At 41.2% G+C, this 21,666-nt stretch overlaps 2 pseudogenes; both read left to right on the top strand.

The window, feature by feature from the left end:
• Positions 1-7,169: 7,169 nt before the first annotated feature.
• On the top strand, positions 7,170-8,337 carry LOC135228041 (olfactory receptor 1A1-like; annotated as a pseudogene).
• A 12,185-nt stretch (positions 8,338-20,522) lies between these two features.
• Positions 20,523-21,451, top strand: LOC100665063 (olfactory receptor 1A1-like; annotated as a pseudogene).
• The last annotated feature ends 215 nt before the right edge of the window (positions 21,452-21,666 follow it).

The raw sequence follows: 21,666 nt of genomic DNA, 5'->3' as shown, positions 1-21,666 counted from the left end.
TTTTAACTATTTTACAGGATCCATTCATAGGAAAACACTAAAATTTACTTATCCATTCCTCAGTTGGTGGACCATTTCTAATCTTCTATATGATGGTGCACATGCTTGTGGATGTCTTCTTGAGCACGTGTGATAGAGTTTCTTTACAGTGTAATTTCCAGGTGAAATTGCTGGGTCACAGGTGTATGAATGTCAACTTTACTAGACATTGCCTAATTGTCTTCCAGAGCGGTTATGCTAATTTAGAGTTCCATCAGTGAGCATATAAAAAAGAAGAGCTCCCATTTTTCCGTTTGCTCTCCCTAATTCCAAGAGGAAGAATATTAAATTGAATTTTGAGTCATTGTGGGTTTCTCTGATTACTAATGAGGTTGAGCATTTTTTTCATTTGTTTATTCGCCATACTAGTATCCTCTTTCCAGACTTGCAGATTGAACTCTCTTATCCATTATTTCCTACTGGATTTTTGCTCTTTTTTTAATTGGTGTGCATGACTCTTGTGTTTTCTGAATACTAATCCTTTATTGATTATGCATGATACATCTTACCAGCCTAAGATCTTTCTTTCTCTTTTTTCTAGTCTGTCTTTTTTTTACAAGTGTTTTTCATTTTAATGTTGACAAGCTTTGCAATATTTTTGCTTATGTTTTGTGCACTTTTTATCTCATTGAAGAAACCATTCCCTACACTGATATCATAACCATATTTTTCTTTATAAAATTGCTTCTAAAATGTTTGAAGTTTTGCATCTCACAATTAACCCTTCAGGAATTATTGTTCAGTGTTATTTTATATATATATACATGGGTATCCAATTGCCCCAGCCCTTTGACTAAATTGTCTTTTCCTCACATATTTCTAAATTACCTCATGTCATACTGTAATTTCTGGGATCTCAAATCTGTTATTAAGGTCTATTTGTTAGTCCCTACACCAGTACTAGGAGCTCTCTGGTGTAGTGGTTAAGTGCTGGACAGCTAACCAAAAGGTGGGTAGTTCGAACCCACTATGGGAGAAGGATGTGGCAACTGGCTTCTGAAAGATTTACAACCTTGGACATTTTTTTTACACCAGTACTAGGAGCTCTCTGGTGTAGTGGTTAAGCGCTGGACAGCTAACCAAAAGGTGGGTAGTTCGAACCCACTATGGGAGAAGGATGTGGCAGCTGGCTTCTGAAAGATTTACAACCTTGGACATTGTATAGGGCAGTTTAACTCTGTCTTATAAGGTTGCTATGAGTCACAATTAACTTGAAGGCAACGGGTTTGGGGTTTTTTGTTTGTTTGTTTACACCAGTACTATTCCACTTTGATAAGTAATAGGGCAATTCCTCTCTCCTTATTCCTCTTTCTCAAGTTGGCTTAGCTCTTCTAGGCTGTCCATTCTTCTACATGAATTTTAGGATAAGTTTGTTAAATTCCATATTTAAAAAAAAATCTGTTGTATTTTGACTGGGATTGCATCAAATTACGGATTAAATAGAGAATAACTGACATTTTAACAGAATGAACTTTTCCATCTATTAACATTGCAAATCTCCCATTTATTTAGGTATTCATTTTTGTCTTTCAGTAAAGTTTTGTAATTTTTTTCATACTCATCATGGATCTCTTTTGTTAGAATTAAATCTACCCAAAACTTGTTGCCATCGGGTCTATTCCAATTTATAGGGAACCTATAGGACAGAGTAGAACTGCCCTCACAGGGTTTCCAAGACCATAATCTTTATGCAAGAAGATTGCCACATCTTTCTCCCACTGAGTGGCTAGTGGGTTCGAACAGGCAACATTTTGCTTAACAGCAAAACCCTTAATCACTTCGGCCACCAGAGCGCCTTAGAATTACGTCTAAACCATTGCCCATCAAGGTGATTCTGACTCTTAGCAACCTGACAGGAGACAGTAGAACTGCCCCCATAGAGTTTCCAGAGAGAAGCTGGTGGATTCAAACTGCCACCTTTTGATTAGCAGTCAAACTCTTAACCACTGTGCCACCAGGGCTGCTAGAATTATGTCTAGAGTCTTTAAAATTGCTCTTGTTATTGTGATTGGGGCCCCTGGGTGACACAAGTAGTTTACACTTGACTAATAATCTAAATGTTGACAGTATCAACCCATCCAGCAGCAGCCTGATGGACAGGCCTGGGGATCTGCTCCCAGTAAAGTGGAGAGTCAAAAAAAAAACCCTGAGTTACAATTCTAGTCTGTAACACTTGAGGAATTGACTCCATGACAGTGGGTTTGGCATTTTCGTTTTATTGTGAATGGTGGAGGGTCTTTATAAAAATTGTATTTTCTAAATTATTGCTACTTTTAAGTATACGAGAGAATGGAACAGTACTGATTTCTAACAAACAGTTATTTACATCCAAAAAACTTCCTGAACTCTCTTAGTTTATCCAGAGATTCCTTTGGTTTTTTTTTTTTTTTCAAACAACAAATTTTCTGTGACTTCTATTCACTTTGTTCTTTCCAAAGCTTACATGCCAATATATTTCCTAGTGCCCTTTTCACAAGCAGGTCAGCACTTCAAGAATTTCATGCACAGGGAGCAAGTAAAACTCCCCTACATCATGTGGATCTGTGACCACATTTCTTGTATGGAAGGGGTATTAACATGCCATATTCCAGCCCTTAGGACCTGATACCTGAATGATAAACCTGAGCACCCACTGTAGCATCAGCTATGGCTTACAACTCTTGCTATGAGCTTTCTCTTTGTTTGTCATACCTAGGTATTCCCATTTCTTTCTTTTAGATTTGGCTATGTGGCTTTTTTTTTTTTTCACTTTTATGATTTGAAGGCCTCATGGCATAGTGGTTAAGAGCTCAGCTGCTAACCAAAAGGGCGGCAGTTCCAATCCACCAACCGCTCCTTGAAAACCCTATGGGAGGAGGGTGCAGGGCAGAGATGGTGGAATAGTCAGGCATTTCCAGTGGTCCCTCTTACAGCAAAGCCCTGAAAAAAACAAGAAAATCGATTATATATAGGCTAGGAACCCTGAACGTCAAAGGATAAGTTAAGAAATTGGACTGAGTGATGAGGGAGGGACAGAAGGTACAGAAGCAGTGATGAGTTGCCAGACCTGACTCAGTGGAAACCAGTACCCCTCAGCCCCATTCCCTGGCACAACCATGGTGGGGCTGGTGCTAGCGTTTGGGACACAGTTACTTCAGTGAAATGAGGCAAGCGAAGTGGTGCAGCCCTGATCCCCTGGAGTGATGGCTGTGGGGCTGGCAGTGGCATTCAGGACATGGCTGCTTCAGCGAAAGAAGGCAAGCAAAATGGAGCAGCCCTGATCCCCTGGTGTGACCATGGCAGGGCCAAGCCAGTGCACAGAATCTACCCACACCCCCAGAGTCAGTGAAAAAACAGTGTTCTCAGCACAAGATAAGTGATTTCATCTAATTTAACATGTGGATGTAATAGCTCCTCCTTTGGAAAGAACTCTCTCCCATCTGTCTGATTCCTCCTCCCTCTGCCCCAGCCAGTTTCAGTGACTGTTGATTTCCCTGGGCCTGAGATAGGTTCTGCTGAGGTTCCTGAGCCATGCTCCCTGCCTTGGAGAAGGAACAAATTAACAAACAGGGGAAAAATAATCTGCCAGCTTCCCTAATCTGGAAACTTGGAGCAGAAGTAGCTCCTCTCTGGGCACAGGTGGCCCATAGACTTTGAATATCTTTCACCCCACTATGCACCCAGGGTCTTGCTGTTATATTTCAAGGGTGAATGTGCTTGAGGTCTGACTGTAACTCTTTTAGCTGTGTGATGGAGAGGTGGGTTTTTGATGTTTGATACCACTCTGCCTATTAAACAAGGTCCTCACCTACCCACATCAGGGCCCTGAGGACTGGTGGCTCCACCCACACCACCTAGCCACCCACAACAGTGGTCCAAGGATAAGTGATACCTCCCAGTCCTTAAGGTTAGGTGTATTGGGTGCCTATGGTTTGGATGCAGAGCACACCTACCAGTGTGCTTTAGAGAACAGGGATGTGCCTTCCTCACAGACACTCGGGGGAAGATTATCAGCCCCCTTCCTTCCTCAGAGTGCAACCTCCTTCTGCAACCAGAATCCTGTGCATATAGAAATCATCACTGCTCCTTTAAGATCATAGGTGAGAGCCTACACCACACACTGAGTGACTGCCTGCCTGGACACCTGAGCTGAACTTATACAAGAATAGTGAATGGATTCCTAGGCTCATATACCTGATACCAGCTCTAGGCATCTGGCGACAGGATGAGAGTGCTTCCAAGGCTCCAATAATCAAGTTAGCTCACTCTAGTAGCCTATTCAGGTATATCAAAACAACAAAGCAAGAATCTAGGAAACTGTGACCAAACATAATATAAATTAATACAATAACTTACACATAGCTAGGAGATAAAGTCAATAACAAATCGCATAAAGAAACAGACTGTGATTGGTTCAATAAACTTCCAAAGCAAAGAGTCAAGGAATCCTCTGGATGAAGATGTCTTCCTGGAATTGCCAGATGTAGAATACAAAAGATTAATAAAGAGAACTTTTCGAGACATCAGGAAAAATGCAGAACAAGCCAAGGAGCACACAGATAAAGAAGTCAAGGAAATTAAGAAGGCTATTCAAGAACATAATGAAAAATTTAATAGGCTGCAAGAATCCATAGAGAGACAGAATCAGAAATTCAGATTAACAATAAAATTTCAGAATTAGACAATTCAGTAGAAAGCCAGGGGAGCAGAACTGAGGAAATGGAAGTCAGAATTAGCGAAACTGAGGTTAAAATACTTGGCAACAATATATTTGATGAAAAATCAGATAAAAGAATTTTAAGAAATGAAGAAAGCCTAAGAGTCATGTGGAACTCTATCAAGAGAAATAACCTACGACTGATTGGAGTACCAGAACAGGAGGGATAACAGAAAATACAGAGAGAACTGTTGAAGATTTGTTGGCTGGAAACTTCCCTGGTACCTTGAAAGATGTTAAGATATCTATCCAAGATGCTCATTGAACCCCATACCATGTAGATCCCAAAACAAAGTCACCAAGAAACCCTATGGGGCAGTTCTACTCTATTCTCTAAGTTTGCTATGAGTTGGAATTGACTTGACAGCAAGAGGTTTTCATTTGTTTTTATAATTTATCTAGAAATTTTATGTGTTTTAATAAGAATGAGACCTACCAACATCAGCTTAGACTGCTATGTTTCCAAGAGCTCCACCTCTGAAATCTGCCATACCATATGCATAACCATACTCCCTGAGCTCTGCAGCTTTACTCAGCCCTTCCGAACCTGAGCTATTATATTTCTATATAAAGATGGAGAACGGCATTTCAGGAGAAGAAACCAAATTCCTTTAGAAGCAGAGGTGAGAAAGCACATCATATTTTTGAGAAAGATAGTTAGACCTGCATCCCCTGTGCCTAAAATATAGTTCATATGTACTGTAGCAGACACTGAGAATTAGTGACGGAACTACTTGTAGATTGAATTACTTATTGAGTAGAGTTCTATTTGCAAAAACTATTGAATTACTTATGATAGCATTGACTACAATAACAAATACATCACAGGTCCAGTGAGTATTTCTAGTAGTAGATGGCCCTCCTGGTCTTGGAGAAAAAGAAACAGGGGTTATCCCACCAAGTGACTCCACCATCCCATGAAATCTCTATCCATTTACATTCACCTGGCAAAGGAGGAAAGAGAGTGTGGAAGAAGCCCAGAACTAGGACACATAAATTGACTGGCTAGAACTCAGTCACCTGACGACATCTCACTACAAGGGAGGCTGGGAAATATAATCGTGCTGAGTGTCCAGGAAAAAGAGAATAACAGTGATTTGGGAGAGCAACTGTTAGTCTCTACCACAATCCCTATGGTCTCAGAGTGCAAGAGAGATCAAAGAGATGGGAACCTATAGTCAAACAGTTAAGGGAGCAACACAACATTTCACATAGAAAATGAAGATGGAGTAAGCTAAAACACTGAGACTATAATAGGAAAGTGGAAGTAAGTAAGAATTATTTTAAATGAAGAATCAACAAGATCAGATGTAGAGGTGAGGGGGAAAGTGAGTGGATGTGCCTGTGAGTACATCACATATATGGAACCCGTGAATAAATGTGGACTCAACTGAAGAAATATTGAGCACAAACTTATTGGTGTCAACAATGAGAAATACTCCACAAGAATCTGTCTGGAGGATATAAAAATGAAAAAGATGTGGTTTTCCTCCTCGAAAAAGCTTGCACTTTTCCTTAGGTTAGGTGTGCAGAGTATGAGGTTTGGTCAGACATGTTGTTGGGATGATTGAACACAGAAATATGGGGAAGAGAAATCAAGTCTACAGATAGAGACTTCAGAGTTATTGGCAAAGTGGTAGTTGAAGCCATAGTGCAGCCGGATAAGTTACCAAAAGAAGTAATGAAAAAAGAGAGGAGAAGACCAGGAAGAAAAGCCTTGCAATTACGTATGCTTAAGGTCTCGGAAAAGAGATAAAATCTATCAAATGAGATGTCAGTAGTTTACTTTGAAAATGAGACATATGGGAGGGTAGAGAATTCAGTGGGCTTGTTTTGCTCCTTGTGATTTATAATTGGCCAATACCAATATAGATATCTGTCACCTCCTGGGCTCTGGCTCATTCTGAGGTTGGTCAGTAAACTAATTCCTATTTGTCCAGGGTAGTCCTCCCACTGATATATCCATTACCTTGGGGTATGTTTTCTTACATGCCAAAATGCTGTCCTTTCATTATCATGTGTAAATGAAATTGATGTGTAATTCTGCTTCTCCATTAAGTTGTGAAGACCGAGAGGGCAGAGTCTACGCCTCAATTTGTCTTCTTTTTTCCAACACAGTGCTTGGCACAGATTTCATTCTTAATAATTATTTGTCCAACAAACAGATTAATCAACTGTATTTTTCTCAGATTTGTGATTTTCCATGAGGCCTAAGAGAGTGTTTGGCAAATGGAGTGTCCAGAGGTGACTGGTAATTAGTCCCACTGACCAACAGGGAAATTTTTCCCCCAGAATATTGGCTCTCTTGGGATTTAGTAAACCTAGGTAGAGAGGGAGCTGAACTTTGTAGTCCAAGGTGGTGAATAAGGATGATCATTACACACAGTAAGTTCATTAGTAATCTGGGCTGTCTCTCTTTCATACTGAAGGAGCCATGAAGGAAGGAAACCAGTCCTCTACCTTTTTGTTTCATTCTGCTGGGAATTACTGGTCAACAACAGCAGGAAGATGTCTTCTTCATTCTCCTCCTGTTTATTTACCCCAGTACACTGATTGGAAATCTGCTCATCATCTTGGCCATTCATTCTGACATTCGCCTTCACAACCCCATGTACTTTTTCCTTGCCAATCTCTCCTTAGTTGACATCCTCTTCTCATCTGTAACTGTCCCTAAGATGCTAGCAAACCATCTTTTGGGCAGCAAAACCATTTCCTTTGAAGAATGCCTAACACAGATGTATTTCATGATTGCCTTGGCTAACACAGATAGCTATATCTTGGCTGTGATGGCATATGATCCTGTGGTAGCCATCAGCCGCCCTCTTCATTACACAATAATTATCAGCGCGAGATCTTGCTTTCTGCTTGTTGTTGGGTCTTGGGTAATTGCAAATGCCACTACCCTTCCCAACATTCTGCTAACATCTAGTCTGTCCTTCTGTGGCAACCAGGAAGTGGCCAACTTCTACTGTGACATTTCCTCTTTGCTCAGGTTGTCCTGTTCTGATATCCACTTTAATGTGAAAATGATGCACATAGGGGTTGGTGTTTTCTGTGTGCCGTTAATGTGCATCATTATCTCGTATGTTCTAGTCTTTTCTATTGTCCTACGTGTTCCATCCACTAAGGGTGTGCTCAAAGCCTTCTCTACCTGTGGCTCCCACTTCACAGTTGTTTCTTTGTATTATGGGACAGTGATGGGCGTGTATTTTTGTTCTCTGACCAGTTACAGCCAGAAGGATGCAGTGATAACTGTGATGTACACAGCAGTGACCCCAATGTTAAATCCTTTCATCTACAGTATGAGAAACCAGGACATGAAAGCTGCCTTGCGGAAACTCTTCAGCAAGAGAATTTCCTCTTAAACAACTTGAGGTCATATATTGGGAAGGGCAGTCACCACTAAACATGCACATAAGATTCCAGCCCCAATGTCATCCCTCTCCATGAAACCATCGTTGATCTTTCCAGCCAGACAATTCCTCTTCTCAAAAATCTTATAATAGTTTGATGAGACATCTTACTGACACTTTGTACACGTTGTTGCTCCTTTTGTCAGAGTGACAGTACACAAAAATTGGGTTCATGCCCCAGTGATGCTACTTACTAGTAGAATAAAGTTGAGAGAGTATAAACCTACGATCCCACACCTACCTATTAGGAATAACACTCTCTCTCTTGCCTCTCACACAGGGTTGAGAAGATCACATAAGCTTATGGTTTGAGAGATATAAATTACTATTGAAATTTCAATTTTTATTGCATTATTATGTTGAATTATCCCTACCTTGCTCATACCAGGCCCTGATGCTGCAGTGGAGTTCTATTCCCCTTGCCTAACTTTAAGTTAGACAGAGGAATAATGTAAGGTAGTTACAGAAGTTGATGGTACGAAGTGTTCCTATGAATTCCACTTCCTCTCCTGTTCTTTTATACTATCCCCTGGACACTTCTTATTTCATTAGTGAAATTACAATGATCATAAGAATCTATAAGCACTTTTGTGGCTTTAACTGCAAAAAAGAATCACTGAACCTACATATCAACTCAATTATTGTTTGCCTCAGCCATCTTCTTTGATTCTGCCAAACATGCTGTCCTAAAGTGATTCTTTAAATTCGTACTTGGGTGCTAACCAAAAAGTTGGCAGTTTGAACCCAGCAGCACCATGGAAGAAAGACCTGGTGACCTTCTTACATAACGATTCAGCCAAGAAGCGCCTAGGGAGGTCAGTTATATTCTGTAACACCTTGGGTGGTCAAGAGTTAGAATCAACTCAGTCACAATTTTTTTTTTATAATTGTATTTTAGGTGAGGGAGGCAGGGCCAAGACGGAGGTGCAGTCAGACACATCCTGTGGTCCCTCTTATAAAAAAGACTGGAAAAAAAAGTGAATTGATTATATATGTCAGTGTGGGGGCCCTGGACATCAAGGGCAAAGTTGAGGTGTCAGACTGAGCAGGAGCGAGAGTTCACAGAGCAAATTAATTTCCCATTAAATAATTAACACTCATATTGCTATAGGGTCGCTATGAGGCGGAATCGACTTGACAGCACTGGGTTGGTTGTTGGTTGTATTGTTTTGTGACATTGGTTGCCAATACCACAACATATTAAAACTCTCCCTTCTTGACCTTCGACTCCCCATTTCCATCCATCCAGCTTTACTGTCCCCTTCTGCCTTCTCTTCCTTGCCTCTGGGCTGGTATGTCCATTTAGTCTCAAATACATGGTTGAACTATGTGTGTTATTGTTTGTTTTATAGGCCAATCTAATATTTTTTGTTTTTGTTTTGTTTTTCATTTAACTTACTTCATATACTTCGTTTACTTAAGAAATTTGATTAATACTGGAGTCCTAAGTCCCCACGATTGAGTAAGCCAGGAAAAGTGCTGGTAGGTCAGTTAAGATCCAGTCAGAAAACAGAAATCACACCCAGTATTTTCAAACAAATTATTTAGTATAGGAAATTGAATACACAGGTACAATGGTTAAGATTGTGTGTCAACTTGGCTGGGCCATGATTCTTAGTGTCTTGGCAGTTTTATAATGTTGCGATCATTTCCCTGTTGAAATCTGATTTTTGATCACCCCCATGATGGAAAAGCTGAGTGGTACCAGCAGGGACGAGGCCTGTGGCAGCTCACTGCCCCCCTGAGCCTTCATTTGTCCACCTTCTGCTGCCTACTTCCTTTCTGCTCGCCTTGCCAAGGCTTTTGGCTGGTTCTGGATCCTGCAGAAGCCTCATGTTCAGCTGACCTCTGCTTTTTGGGGCTTGAGTTAGCAGCTTACCTGCCAATCTTGGGGTTAATCAATCTTCACAGCCTGTGAGCAAGAGTCCTACTCTCCAACCTACCAATCTTGGGTTTACCAGCCCCTGCAGCTATGTGAATCTGGAGAAGCCTAGCAGTCTTGCCTGCCGATCTTGGGATTCAGCAACTTTCACAGCCCATGAGCAAGAGCCCTGCTGTCCTGCCAGCCCATCATGGGTTCCCCAGCTCCTGCAGGTAGGTGAATCAGGAGCAACCACTATCCTGATCCATGGACTTGAGAAGTTCCAGCCTCTACAATTGCATGAGCTCTTTCCTTGATATAAATCTCTCTCTCTTTATATGCTTTAATGGTTTTGTTTCCCTAAAGAACCCAGCCTAAGACAACAGGGGTATCCTAAAATAGACTAACAGGGGGAAAAAAATGGCTACTGAATTAACCCAGAAAATACTAACTGCAGAAAGAAGTTATTTCCATGAGGACTGGAGGAACAAGAGGGTAAATGTAGTGTCACCAGCACCTAGACATTCAGAGGAGGGACAGCCACTTATCTGATGCTCAAATCTCTGAGAGGAGCTGCTGAATACTTGGTCCACACCTGGGGACATGACTCAAATTTTCATTCCTGATGGGCCTGAGTACTCAATTAAAAAGAAAACAAAACCTCTTGCCATCGATTCCAACATATGGCGACCCCATGTGTCACAGAGTAGAACTGCTCCGTAGGGTTTTCTTGGCTATAGTCTTTACAAAAGCAGATCACCAGGCTTTTCTTCTATAGATTGCAGGGTGAGTTCGAACCTTCATGCTTTAGGTTAGCAGCAGAACACATTTAGGATCCCCTTTCTAGTTCTGTAGTTTCTATTAACCTGTGCTATTGGACATGGAAATACCAAGAGTCAACCCAGAGAATCTTCTGAGTTCCAGGCACAATCCTCCTTGCCACCATTGTGTAGCAATGGCATAGTTTCCCTTGGTAATTGGGATCAATCCCTCCAACCACTAGAGATACCGCTTTTTTTCTGAATGACCTACAGACATGCAACAATTTGGTTGAATCTTAGCAACATTATATTCAACTGAAAAAATATATATAAATCCCAAAAGGTTGTTATTGGTATCCTTTTAATAAGGTTATAAACTACTTTTTTAGTACAGTTTCAGGGAATATATATCGATGCAATAAAAGTACACAAAGACAAAGCAAGGGAAAGATGAGCACAGGATACAGGATGAGAGGAAACTCAAGAAGAGAGAGTCAGGGCAATGGAATTGAGAATACCATGCAGTTAGATATAGGTCATTACTAAAGTCTTAATTTTCAGGTTAGGTGGTGGTCCATGGATGTTTATGATATTCTAGAAAGACAGACAGACAAATAAATAGATAGATGCTCTGCATAAAGCAATGATGAGAGTTTGTCTGAAATCCAGGATTGGATAGAGAGACAGATGGGTAAGTAAGATGGTGAAACCAGGAGTTCAATTAGGCAGATGTTAGAACTATGTAGAGAAGAGAGAGTGACGATCTACAGATAAAGGATTTAGATGCAAAATAAAGTAGAAAAAGAAACAATCAAAAGTAGCCATTTTTATGATAGTAGTAAATAAGGAGATGAAAATGTCTTCAACGTTTGGAGGTTGAGCCACTGAAAGAAAACGGATGCTTTTAGTAAAAACAGTGAACAAGAGGAAAATTTTTAGAAAAATAAGTTCTGTTTTCAATGTATTTTCAAGGGTTCCTGTGGGATACTCTCATGGAAGTACTCAATTAAATAGTAGAATGAAGATGTGAAACTTTGGAGCAAAATTAACAAAGCATGGATCAGAGTGAAGTAGATGAATAAAGTTATGGAAATCAATGCAATTAAGAGTGTAGACTGAGAAGCCTGTAGACTCAATAGATGAGTGAATGTAGAAAGAATGAATGAATCTTGTGGAAGAATGGGTGGGAATGATAGTCTCAGACAACTTAGCTAAATAAATTAGCTAAATAAAACACAGTCCACAGAAAATATTTGCAAATATTTGATGGTTGAAGTATCATTTTGTTCATAATTCTATACTGTTGCACAATTCCTTGCCCCTTATAGATACCCTATACATAAACCATGGACCTATAAGAGAGTCTGAGAAGGACACTAGGAGCAAAATGGGGTTACTAGAAGAAAACATTTATCATAGGGTGTTGCCATGGACTGAATTCTGTTCCCCCAAAATATCTGTCAAATTGGCTAGGTCATGATTCCCTTGTATGATTGTCTACCATTTTATCTTCTGATATGATTTCTCTATATGTTGTAAATCCTATCACTATGATGTAATAAGATGGATTAGTGGCAGTTATATTGATGAGGTCTACAAGATTAGATAGTGTCTTAAGCCAATTTCGTTTGGGATATAAAAGAGAGAAACGATCAGAGAGAGAAGGAAACTTCATACCACCAAGAAAGCAGTACCAGGAGCAGAGTGTGTCCTTCGGACCTGAGGTTCTTGCACTGAGATGCTCCCAGAACAAGGGGAAGACTGATGACAAGGACCTTCCTCCAGAGTGGACAGAGAGAGAAAGCCTTCCCCTGGAGACGACACCCTGGATTTGAACTTGTAGCCTACTAGACTGTGAGAGAATAAATTTCTCTTTATTAAAGCCATCCATTTTGGTAATTCTGTTACAGCAGCACTAGATGACTAAGACAGATGTCATCTTATCCATGGCTTGGAAGGCCATGACGTGGAACAGGAGCATGATCCAAATACAGGTCAGGTAACAAGACAACCAACAGGGTTTTGTGACCTGAAACATAGCTAGAGGAAAATGCAATTTACTGCTTTTCAACATCTCCCATTGGCATGCCTGTTGATGTTGAGTTAATTCCAATTCACAGCGACCCTATAGGACAGAGTAGAACTGTCCCATAGGGTTTCCAAGGAGTACCTGGTGGATTTGAACTGCCACCCTTTCAGTTTGCATAGTCTGGTAGATTTTGGAGAATTGGCCAACAATTAAATGACTAGTATAAATAGGAGGTAGTAAACTACCAACACTTGCAAAATACTATGTATTAGGTTGTGTTTTAAGAACAGTTCAGACCTTACCATGATGTCGCCCTAATGACATTATGAAAATGTTATCCACTATTATTTTTGCAGCAGTGGGTTTAATTAATAAAGTTAAATAACTGTTCAAGGTCATACAAACAGTAAGTTGCAGAGCCACGATTCAAACCCAGCAAGAGCTCACACTTTTCACCATGATCCTCTACAGAAAGGCAGTGACCTCTCTGGCACAAGACATACTAAATCACAGGATCATAAAAGATCCATTGCTATCTAGTGGATTCCCACTCATCGCGACTCTGTAAGACGGAGAAGAAAGGGCGCACTGGGTTTCCAAGGAGCCACTAGTAGTTTCAAAGTGCTGCCTTTTTGGTTAGCAGGTATAGCTTTTAACCACTGGGCCACGAGGGACTCAAATCATAGGGCAGTGACCATCAATCAAGGCTGTTATAAAAGCTACACAGCCCTGGTGACACGGAGGTTAAAACCTCGGCTGCTAACCAAAAGGTCAGCAGTTCAGTCCACCAGCCGCTCCTTGGAAACCTTATAGGACCTTCTACTCTGCCCTATAGGGTCAGTATGAGTCAGAATCAACTTGACTGCAATTGGTTTGGCTTGGTTTTTTATATGATTTTAAGAATCTAAAAACTTAAGATACCTACTACCAGCGTGTTGGACAATGGAAAGTGTAACTACCATCCTATCACTCCTTGTATCAGATCCTACAGTAAAGATGAACAGTAATTCTTCTTCTTTGCCACACTGAACACCAGAGAGGATTCAATGTGGGCCAGAAGAAAAGACCAAGAGCTCAATTGTACCATAATCCTTGTAGTCCAAAGTGGTGGTTCCAGGATTGTGCTGAACCACAGAGGGGACCCAATTCCAAAAATGATCCTAGAGTAGCCGGCCCCAGAGCTTGGACCCTTAACATATTCCCTCTTGATTATCTTCTCCCGGATATTTCCTCCTGGAAAAGAACTCTGGGAACAATTACTCTTGGTAACCTCTCTATCCCCTTGGGGCACAGCTGGAGGAGTGCGTAAATGGGTCTCAACAATTCCTCTGACTTTGGCCTGAATAAAGACCTGGGGGAGTTGTGTTTCAAGGGCCTTTATAAGCTAGAGAATAATTCCAAATTGTCTCCGTGCTATGACCAGTCCTGCTTCCTGAGGAAGAAACTAGATGACGCGGCTTCAGGATATATTCAGGACAGCTCCAGCCCCACAGGCCCTTTGTGCACATTCTGCTCCAAGGTTGAGAAGCACAGGGCTTCTGTTTCCATATCAGCCTGGCCCTCTCTCCTCCACCTCAGGAACAGAGTACCAGAGACCCACTCTTCATACCCTCTACTGACCCTTTCTCCATCATGTTCCCAAAAAGTATTATGGAAAGGAACTAGTCCCCTTCGCTGGAAATTCCCCACTTATGGAAATGGTGTGAAGGCCACAGGGCCAGGGCTCTTTGTGGCAGCACCCAGGTCAACAAGAATCCTCAGGTAGGAATGTAGGCATTGCAGAAGGGTCTTTATGACATCAAGAGACAGTAGCTTTTAACTTAGCACTTATGTGCCAGCAACTGCCTTTCATGCAGTATCTCCACTGACCCTCACAAACCCCTAAGAGGTAAGTAGAACTATTATGTGTTTTTTCAGATGAAGTAGAAAAAAATGGTGAAATGAACTGCATAAAGTAACAGAGAGAAGGAATGGCAAAGTTGGGACTAGGATCTTGGCTTGATTCCAAAACCCAAGTTCTCAAAGAGGGAAGAGATGGGGATAAAAACAAGGCCGAGAGAAAGCACACATGCCCTCCCCTTCCCTTCTCCTCTGTCAGAGCATTCTGCTTCCCCTCCTCCATGTACAATCCAGCATCAGCAACCACACTGATGAAACAACAGGTACAGAAGACAGGCTTTTCGATCCTACCTGACAATTCTCCTCAGGCTCTTGACCGTGAAGACGAGATCAGGAAGAGGGAGTACTGATTGGATTTTCTTAAACCTAAGCTGTATCTCCTGAAGTAACATTGTGAGTACGTGTGTGTGTGTTTGGGTCAAGTAACATTGTGAGTGGATGTATGTGTATACACACATTTTTAAAACAACTTCAAGTTGTCCTTGTACCAAATTGCCACTCCAAAATGTTGCCCTATTGATCAATAATTTTGTTTCTATGTCCAAATACCTGCGCTTGCATTAAACAAAAGATTTCATACCTATATTAGCAGAAAAGGCTAATACAACTCATATCCACTATATTAATTCTTAGTACCTAAATAATAAAGTACAAAGTTCTTGCTTTATCTCAAAACCCTCCACAATATAACCCAAAGCCTCTCTTCCAGGCTAATTTCTTCCTACTCCCCTGCCTGTATCCTCTGCCCCTCATAAAAACAAACAGTACACTCTTGCCTGAATTTACACTCCATTTTCTGAAACTTGTCCTTGGGTTTTTCTCCATGATAAGAAAATTGGACTTCACCTGTTAGGTGATGGGTAGACAGTGAGGGACTCTATGGCAATGGTTTGGCATTTTCATTTTATTGTGAATGGTGGAGGGACTTTATAAAAATTATATTTTGTAAATTATTGCTACTTAAGTACATGACAGTATGGAAGAGTACTGATTTCTAAAAACATTTATTTACATCCAACAAACTTCCTAAATTCTCTTAGTTTATCTAGAGATCCCTTTGGACTTTTTTTTCTGTCTGTTGACAACCAATTTTCTGTGACTTCTATCCACTTTGTTCTTTCCAATCCTTATATGCTAATATATTTCCTAGTGCCCTTTTCACAAGCAGGGCAACAATTCAAGTGTTTCATGCACAGGGAGCAAGTAAAGCTCCCTGCTTCATGTGGATCTGTGACCACATTTCTTGTACCAAAGAGGTGTTAACATGTCAGATTCCAGCCCATAGGGCCTAATTTCTGAATGATAACCCTAAAGACCCACTGCAGCATGATCTATGGCTTACAACGCTTGCTCTGAGCTTTCTCTTTGTTTCTATACCTAGATATTCCAAGTTCTTTCCTTTAGATTTGGCTATGTGGCTTTCTTTTCACTTTTATGGTTTGGAGCCCTTATGGCATAGTGGTGAAGATCTCAGCTCTAACCAAAAGGGCAGCAGTTCCAATCCAACAGCTGTTCATTGGAAACCATATCGGGGGGCAGGGCATAGATGGTGTAGTAGATGTTTCTGTTGGTCCCTCTTACAGCAAAGACCCAAAAAGCCAAGTGAATCGATTATATATATGACAAGCTAGGAATCCTGAACACCAAAGGATAAGCTAAGAAATCAGACTGAGGGATGGGAGAGGAAGAGATGGTGCAGAAGCAGCGATGAATTGCCAGACTTGACTTGCTGGGAATCAGTACCCCACAGCCCCATCCTCCAGAACAACCATAGTGGGGCTAGTGGTAGGATTTGGGACACAGTTACTTCAGCAAAAGAAGGCAAGTAAATGGGTGCAGCCCTGATCCCCTGGAGCAACACCAGTGGGGCTGGCTGTGGCATTCGGGACTTGGATGGTTCAGCAAAAGAAGGCAAGCAAAGTGGTGCAGCCCTGACCACCAGGCATGACTGCAGCAGGGCTGAGCCAGGGCACAGAATCTATGCACACCCCGGAAACAGTGAAAAAACTGCACTCTTGGCACAAGATAAGTGATTTTGTCTCATTTAGCAGGCAGATCTAATAGCTCCTCCTTTTGTAAGAACTCTCTCCCATCTGTCTGATCCCTCCTCCCTCTGCCCCAGTCAGCTTCAGTGACAGTTGATTTCCCTGGGCCTGAAATAGGTCCTGTTGCACTTCCTGAGCCATTCTCCCAGCCCTGGTGGAAACGGTGGAAGAATAATCTGCCAGCTCCCCTAATCTGGAAACTTAGAGCAGAAGTGGCTTCTGTCTAGGCACAAGTGGTTCAGAGACTTTGAATGTCTTTAACTTCTGCATGGACCCAGGTGACCCCTTTCAGCAGCTAGGATCTTGCTGTTATACTGGAATGGTGAATGGTCTTGAGATCTGGCTAAAACTGTTTCAGCTCTGAGGTGGAGAGGTGGGTTTTTGATGTTTGATACCACTCTGACTATTAAACAGGGTCCTCACCTACCCACGTCAGGGGCCTGAAGACTGGTGGCTCCACCCACATCACCTAGCCACCCACAACAGTGGTCCAAGGAGAAGTGGTGCCTTCCATTCTTTACAGTTGGAAGCACTGGGTGCCTATGGTATGGATGCAGAGCCCACCCACCAGTGTGCTTTAGAGGACAGAGATGCGCCTTCTTCACAGACACTCAGGGGAAGGTTATCAGCCCCCTGCCTTCCTCAGAGTGTGACCTCCTTCTACAACCAGAAACCTGTGCATACACCAACCACCACTGCTCCTCTGAGATCGTAGTTGAGAGCCTGCATCACACACTGTGTGACCGACTACCTGGACACCTGACCTAAATCTATACAAGAATAGTGAAGGGACTCCTAGGCTCATATATCTGATAACAGCTCTGGGCATCTGGTAACAGGACATTAGTGTTTCAAAGGCTCCAATAATCAAGTTAGCTCACTCTAGTAGCCTATTTGGGTATATCAAAATGAAACAAAGCAAAAAGCTAGGACACAGTGAGCAATCATAAAATAAATTAATACAATAACTTACAGATGGCTCAGAGACAATAGTTGATATCAAACCACATAAAGAAGCAGTCCATGATCACTTCAACAAACTCTCCAAAAGAAGAATCAAGGAATCCTCTGGATGAAGAAGTCTTCCTGGAATTACCAGATGTAGAATACAAATGATTAATATACAGAACTCTTCAAGACATCAGGAAGGAGATCAGGCAAAACACAGAACAAGCCAAAGAGCACAGAAACAAAGCACAAGCAGTCAAGGAAATTAAGAAGGTTATTCAAGAACATAATGAAAAACTTAATAGGCTGCAAGAATCCATGGAGAGACAATCAGAAATTCAGAAGATCAACAATAAAATTTCAGAATTAGACAACTCAGTAGAAAGTCAGCAGAGCAGAACTGAGGAAATGGAAGTCAAAATTAGCAAGAACTGAAGACAAAACACTTGGCAACAATATATTCAATGAAAAATCAGAAAAAAAGAATTTCAAAAAATGAAGAAACCCTAAGAATCATGTAGGACCACATCCAGAGAAATAACCTACGACCGATTGGAGTACCAGAACAAGGAGGGAAAACAGAAAATACAGAGAGAATTGTCAAAGATTCATTGGCAGAAAACTTCCCTGATATCATGAAAGGTGAGAAGATACCTATCCAAGATGCTCATCGAACCCCAGACAAGGTAGATCCCAAAAGAAAGTCATGAAGAAACCCTATGGGGTAATGGTAGTATGTCCTCTAAGGTTGCTATGAGTTGGAATCGACTCGATAGCAAGAGGTTTTTTGATTGTTTGTTTTTATAATTTATCTAGAAATTTTACATATTTTCATAAGAATGAGATCTACCAACATCAGCTTAGTCTGCCATGTTTCTGAGAGCTCCACCTCTGAAATCTTATACTGTCATACAATATTAGCTAACCATAGTTTCTGAGTCCTCCAGATTTACTCAACCTTTCCCATCCTGAGATATTATAATTCTGTGTGAAGACAGAGAAAGGCATTTCAGGAGAAGAAACCAAATTCCTTTAGAAGCAGAGATGAGAAAGCATATCATATTTTTGAGAAAGATAATTAGACCTGCATCCCCTGTGCCTAGAACATAGTTCATATGTGCTGTAGCAGACACTGAGAATTAGTTACTGAATTAATTACTGAGTAGAGGAGGTCTAGAAAAACTAGTGAATTACTTCAAATATCATAGACAACACTAACAAATAGATCACAGTACCAGTGAGTATTTCTAGAAAGTAGATAATCCTCCAGGACGTGAAGAAGAAGAAACAGGGTTCGTTCCAACAAGTGACTCCACCATCCAGTTAAGCCTCTACCCATTTGCATTCAGCTGGCAAAGGGTGAAAGAGAGTGAGGAAGAAGCCCAAAACTAGAACACACCAATGGATTGGCTAGAACTCAGTCACATGACTGCATCTCACTACAAGGGAGGCTGGGAAATGTAATCTAGCTGAGTGTCCAGGAATAAGAGAATAACAATGATTTCGGTGAACAACTCGAAGTCTCTGCCACAATCCCTATGGTTTCAGAGTGCAAGATAGATCAAAGACGTGGGAGTAATACAATATTTCAGGTAGGAAATGATGATGGTCTAAGCTAAAGCACTGAGACTATAATAGAAAACTGTAGTTATGTAAGAACTATTTTAAAAGAAAAATCAACAAGATCAGATGTAGAGGTGAGGGGGAAAGTGAGTGAATGTGCCTGTGAGTACCTCACATGTGTGGAATCCATAGAATAAACTGGACTCAACTCAAGAAATATTCGGTACAAACCTATTGGTGTCAACAATGAAAAATACTCGACAAGAATCTCTCTGGATGTTATAAAAATGAAAAAGATGTGGTTTTCCTCCTCAAAAAAAAAAAAAAAAAAAGCTTACAATTCTACTTAAGTTGAATATGCCAAGTATGGAGTTTCATCAGACATGTTGGTGGGATGATTTAGCACGAAAATGTGGGAAAGAGAGATCAAGTCTACAGATAGAGCTAGAGCCTTCAGAGTCATTGGCAAAGTGGTAGTTGAAGCCATGGTGGAGCTGGATGAGTGGCCAAAAGAAGTAGCGAAAAAAGGGAGGAGAAGACCAGGAAGAAAAGCATTGTGATTACATATAGTTAGGGGCTTGGAAAAGAATAAACCTATCAAACAAGATGGCAAAAGCCTACTTTGAAAATGAGACATATGGGAGGGTAGAGAATTCACTGGGCTGGATTTTCTCCTTGTGATTTATGATTAGCTGATGCCAATATAGACATCTGTCACCTCCCGAGCTCTGGCTCAATCTGAGTTTGGTCAGTGGACCAATTTCTAATTGTCCAGGGTAGTTCTTTCACTGATATATCCATTACTCTGGAGTATGTTGTCTTAGATTCCAAAATGCTGCCCTTTCATTATCATGTGTAATAAAACTGATGTGTAATTCTGCTTCTCCATTAAGTTGTAAAGACCGTGAGAGCAGAGTCTATGCCTCAATTTGTCTTCTTTTTTCCAACACAGTGCTTGGCACAGGTTTCATTCTTAATAATTATTTGTCCAACAAACAAATTAGTGAATTGTATTTTTCTCAGATTTGTGATCTTCCATGAGGCCTAAGAGAGTGTTTGGCAAATGGAGTGTCCAGAGATGACTGGTAATTAGCCCCACTGACCAACAGGGAACTTTTTCCCCCAGAATATTGTCTGTCTTGGGATTTAGTAAACCTAGGTAGAGAGGGAGCTGAACTTTGTAGTCCAAGGTGGTGAATAAGGATGATCATTACACACGGTAAGTTCATTAGTAATCTGGACTCTTTCTCTTTCATACTGAAGGAGCCATGAGGGAAGGAAACCAGTCCTGTACCTTGGGTTTCATTCTGCTGGGAATTACTGGTCAACAACAGCAGGAAGATGTCTTCTTCATTCTCCTCCTGTTTATTTACCCCAGTACACTGATTGGAAATTTGCTCATCATCTTGGCCATTCGTTCCGACATTCGCCTTCACAACCCCATGTACTTTTTCCTTGCCAATCTCTCCTTAGTTGACATCCTCTTCTCATCTGTAACTGTCCCTAAGATGCTAGCAAACCATCTCTTGGGGAGCAAAGACATTTCCTTTGAAGAATGTCTAACACAGATGTATTTCGTGATTGCCTTGGCTAACACAGATAGCTATATCTTGGCTGTGATGGCATACGATCGTGTGGTAGCCATCAGCCGCCCTCTTCATTATACAATATTTATCAGCCCGAGGTCTTGCTTTCTGCTTGTTGTTGGGTCTTGGGTAATTGCAAATGCCAGTGCCCTCCCCCACATTCTGCTCACACCTAGTCTGTCCTTCTGTGGCAACCAGGAAGTGGCCAACTTCTACTGTGACATTTCCTCTTTGCTCAAATTGTCCTGTTCTGATATCCACTTTAATGTGAAAATGATGTATGTAGGGGTGGTGTTTTCTGTGTGCCATTAATATGCATTATTATCTCCTATATTCGGGTCTTTTCCATTGTCCTACATGTTCCATCCACTAAGGGAATGCTCAAAGCCTTCTCTACCTGTGGCTCCCACCTCACAGTTGTTTCTTTGTATTATGGGACAGTGATGGGCATGTATGTCCGTCCTCTGACCAGTTACAGCCTAAAGGATGCAGTGATAACTGTGATGTACACAGCAGTGACCCCAATGTTAAATCCTTTCATCTACAGTCTGAGAAACCGAGACATGAAAGCTGCCTTGGGGAAACTCTTCAGCAAGTAAATTTCATCATAACCAATGTGAGGTCATACATTGGGAAGGGCAGTCACCATTAAGCATGCACATAAGAGTCCAGCCCCACTGTCATCCCCCTCCAAGAAACCATCATTGATCTTTACAGCCAGAAACTTCTTCTCAAAAATCTTGTAATAATTTGATGAGACATCTTACTGACACTTTATACACATTACTGTGCCTTTTTGCAGAGTGGCAATACAAAAATATTGTGT

The sequence above is a fragment of the Loxodonta africana genome, chromosome 18 (genome assembly GCF_030014295.1).
Source record: "Loxodonta africana isolate mLoxAfr1 chromosome 18, mLoxAfr1.hap2, whole genome shotgun sequence".
Taxonomy (NCBI): domain Eukaryota; kingdom Metazoa; phylum Chordata; class Mammalia; order Proboscidea; family Elephantidae; genus Loxodonta; species Loxodonta africana.
The sequence above is the reverse complement of the archived record's forward strand: the minus strand, read 5'-3'. Positions and strand labels throughout refer to the sequence as shown.